The sequence below is a fragment of the Heptranchias perlo genome, unplaced genomic scaffold (assembly GCF_035084215.1).
Source record: "Heptranchias perlo isolate sHepPer1 unplaced genomic scaffold, sHepPer1.hap1 HAP1_SCAFFOLD_100, whole genome shotgun sequence".
Taxonomy (NCBI): Eukaryota; Metazoa; Chordata; class Chondrichthyes; order Hexanchiformes; family Hexanchidae; genus Heptranchias; species Heptranchias perlo.
In genome coordinates, this window is record NW_027138217.1 from 809,971 (window position 1) to 814,625 (window position 4,655).

A 4,655-nucleotide genomic window follows, 5' to 3' on the forward strand; every position below is an offset into this window, starting at 1 on the left:
TTTTGTTGGTTTTCATCGAATGAACTTATTTCAGTCAGCTCGATCTTTCTTCTTTAATGCAAAAAGATTTTATCTTAAAATACAAGAACTTTTCGTGGTTCTTGTCAATTTTTGTTGGTTGACATCGAATGAACTTATTTCAGTCAGCTAGATCTTTCTTCTTCAAAGCAAAAAGATTTTATCTTCAAATACAAGAATTTTTCGTGATTTTGTTGGTTTTCAGCAAATGAACATATTTCAGCGAGCTGGAAGTTTTTACTTAAATAGCGTCAGATTTTATCTTAAAACACAAGTACTTTTCGTGGTTCTTGTCAATTTTTGTTGGTTTTCATCGAATGAACTTATTTCAGTCAGCAAGATCTTTCTTCTTTAATGCAAAAAAAATTTTATCTTCAAATTCAAGAAATTTTCGTGATTTTGTTGGTTTTCAGCACATGAGCATATTTCAGCGAGTGAGAAATTTTTTTCTTTAATAGTGTAAGATTTTATCTTAAAATACAAGAATTTTTCGTGGTTCTTGTCACTTTTTGTTGGTTTTCATCGAATGAACTTGTTTCAGTCAGCTAGATCTTTCTTCTTTAATGCAAAAAGATTTTATCTTAAAATACAAGAACTTTTCGTGGTTCTTGTCAATTTTTGTTGGTTTTCATCGAATGAACTTATTTCAGTCAGCTAGATCTTTCTTCTTCAAAGCTAAAAGATTTTATCTTCAAATACAAGACATTTTCGTGATTTTGTTGGTTTTCAGCAAATGAACATATTTCAGCGAGCTGGAAGGTTTTTCTTTAATAGTGTAAGATTTTATCTTAAAATACAAGAACTTTTCGTGGTTCTTGTCAATTTTTGTTGGTTTTCATCCAATGAACTTATTTCAGTCAGCGAGATCTTTCTTCTTCAAAGCAAAAAGATTTTATCTTCAAATACAAGAACTTTTCGTGGTTTTGTTGGTTTTCAGCAAATGAACATATTTCAGCGAGCTGGAAGCTTTTTCTTTAATAGCGTCAGATTTTATCTGAAAATATAAGAACTTTTCGTGGTTCTTGTCAATTTTTGTTGGTTTTCATCGAATGAACTTATTTCAGTCAGCTCGATCTTTCTTCTTTAATGCAAAAAGATTTTATCTTAAAATACAAGAACTTTTCGTGGTTCTTGTCAATTTTTGTTGGTTGACATCGAATGAACTTATTGCAGTCAGCCAGATCTTTCTTCATTAATGCAAAAAGATTTTATCTTCAAATGCAAGAACTTTTCATGGTTTTGTTGGTTTTCAGCAAATGAACATATTTCAGCGAGCTGGAAGTTTTTTCTTTAATAGCGTCAGATTTTATCTTAAAACACAAGAACTTTTCGTGGTTCTTGTCAATTTTTGTTGGTTTTGATCTGATGAACTTATTTCAGTCAGCGAGATCTTTCTTCTTTAATGCAAAAAGATTTTATCTTCAAATACAAGAAATTTTCGTGATTTTGTTGGTTTTCAGCAAATGAGCATATTTCAGCGAGTGAGAAATTTTTTTCTTTAATAGTGTAAGATTTTATCTTAAAATACAAGAATTTTTCGTGGTTCTTGTCAATTTTTGTTGGTTTTCATCGAATGAACTTGTTTCAGTCAGCTGGATCTTTCTTCTTTAATGCAAAAATATTTTATCTTAAAATACAAGAACTTTTCGTGGTTCTTGTCAATTTTTGTTGGTTTTCATCGAATTAACTTATTTCAGTCAGCTCGATCTTTCTTCTTCAAAGCAAAAAGATTTTATCTTCAAATACAAGACATTTTCGTGATTTTGTTGGTTTTCAGCAAATGAACATATTTCAGCGAGCTGGAAGTTTTTTCTTAAATAGCGTCAGATTTTATCTTAAAACACAAGAACTTTTCGTGGTTCTTGTCAATTTTTGTTGGTTTTCATCTAATGAACTTATTTCAGTCAGCCAGATCTTTCTTCTTTAATGCAAAAAGATTTTATCTTCAAATGCAAGAACTTTTCATGGTTTTGTTGGTTTTCAGCAAATGAACATATTTCAGCGAGCTGGAAGTTTTTTCTTTAATAGCGTCAGATTTTATCTTAAAACACAAGAACTTTTCGTGGTTCTTGTCAATTTTTGTTGGTTTTGAACTGATGAACTTATTTCAGTCAGCTAGATCTTTCTTCTTTCATGCAAAAAGATTTTATCTTAAAATACAAGAACTTTTCGTGGTTCTTGTCAATTTTTGTTGGTTTTCATCTAATGAACTTATTTCAGTCAGCTGGATCTTTCTTCTTTCATGCAAAAAGATTTTATCTTAAAATACAAGAACTTTTCGTGCTTCTTGTCAATTTTTGTTGGTTTTCATCGAATGAACTTATTCAGTCAGCGAGATCTTTCTTCTTCAAAGCAAAAAGATTTTATCTTCAAATACAAGAAATTTTCGTGATTTTGTTGGTTTTCAGCAAATGAACATATTTCAGCGAGCTGGAAGTTTTTTCTTTAATAGCGTCAGATTTTATCTTAAAACACAAGTACTTTTCGTGGTTCCAGTCAATTTTTGTTGGTTTTGATCTGATGAACTTATTTCAGTCAGCGAGATCTTTCTTCTTTAATGCAAAAAGATTTTATCTTCAAATACAAGAAATTTTCGTGATTTTGTTGGTTTTCAGCAAATGAACATATTTCAGCGAGCTGGAAGTTTTTTCTTTCATCGCGTCAGATTTTATCTTAAAATACAAGAACTTTTCGTGGTTCTTGTCAATTTTTGTTGGTTTTCATCTAATGAACTTATTTCAGTCAGCTAGATCTTTCTTCTTTAATGCAAAAAGATTTTATCTTAAAATGCAAGAACTTTTCGTGGTTCTTGTCAATTTTTGTTGGTTGACATCGAATGAACTTATTGCAGTCAGCCAGATCTTTCTTCATTAATGCAAAAAGATTTTATCTTCAAATGCAAGAACTTTTCATGGTTTTGTTGGTTTTCAGCAAATGAACATATTTCAGCGAGCTGGAAGTTTTTTCTTTAATAGCGTCAGATTTTATCTTAAAACACAAGAACTTTTCGTGGTTCTTGTCAATTTTTGTTGGTTTTGATCTGATGAACTTATTTCAGTCAGCTAGGTCTTTCTTCTTTAATGCAAAAAGATTTTATCTTAAAATACAAGAACTTTTCGTGGTTCTTGTCAATTTTTGTTGGTTTTCATCGAATGAACTTATTCAGTCAGCGAGATCTTTCTTCTTCAAAGCAAAAAGATTTTATCTTCAAATACAAGAAATTTTCGTGATTTTGTTGGTTTTCAGCAAATGAACATATTTCAGCGAGCTGGAAGTTTTTTCTTTAATAGCGTCAGATTTTATCTTAAAACACAAGTACTTTTCGTGGTTCTTGTCAATTTTTGTTGGTTTTGATCTGATGAACTTATTTCAGTCAGCGAGATCTTTCTTCTTTAATGCAAAAAGATTTTATCTTCAAATACAAGAAATTTTCGTGATTTTGTTGGTTTTCAGCAAATGAGCATATTTCAGCGAGTGAGAAATTTTTTTCTTTAATAGTGTAAGATTTTATCTTAAAATACAAGAATTTTTCGTGGTTCTTGTCAATTTTTGTTGGTTTTCATCGAATGAACTTGTTTCAGTCAGCTGGATCTTTCTTCTTCAATGCAAAAATATTTTATCTTAAAATACAAGAACTTTTCGTGGTTCTTGTCAATTTTTGTTGGTTTTCATCGAATTAACTTATTTCAGTCAGCTCGATCTTTCTTCTTCAAAGCAAAAAGATTTTATCTTCAAATACAAGACATTTTCGTGATTTTGTTGGTTTTCAGCAAATGAACATATTTCAGCGAGCTGGAAGTTTTTTCTTAAATAGCGTCAGATTTTATCTTAAAACACAAGAACTTTTCGTGGTTCTTGTCAATTTTTGTTGGTTTTCATCTAATGAACTTATTTCAGTCAGCCAGATCTTTCTTCTTTAATGCAAAAAGATTTTATCTTCAAATGCAAGAACTTTTCATGGTTTTGTTGGTTTTCAGCAAATGAACATATTTCAGCGAGCTGGAAGTTTTTTCTTTAATAGCGTCAGATTTTATCTTAAAACACAAGAACTTTTCGTGGTTCTTGTCAATTTTTGTTGGTTTTGATCTAATGAACTTATTTCAGTCAGCTAGATCTTTCTTCTTTCATGCAAAAAGATTTTATCTTAAAATACAAGAACTTTTCGTGGTTCTTGTCAATTTTTGTTGGTTTTCATCTAATGAACTTATTTCAGTCAGCTGGATCTTTCTTCTTTCATGCAAAAAGATTTTATCTTAAAATACAAGAACTTTTCGTGCTTCTTGTCAATTTTTGTTGGTTTTCATCGAATGAACTTATTCAGTCAGCGAGATCTTTCTTCTTCAAAGCAAAAAGATTTTATCTTCAAATACAAGAAATTTTCGTGATTTTGTTGGTTTTCAGCAAATGAACATATTTCAGCGAGCTGGAAGTTTTTTCTTTAATAGCGTCAGATTTTATCTTAAAACACAAGTACTTTTCGTGGTTCCAGTCAATTTTTGTTGGTTTTGATCTGATGAACTTATTTCAGTCAGCGAGATCTTTCTTCTTTAATGCAAAAAGATTTTATCTTCAAATACAAGAAATTTTCGTGATTTTGTTGGTTTTCAGCAAATGAGCATATTTCAGCGAGTGAGAAA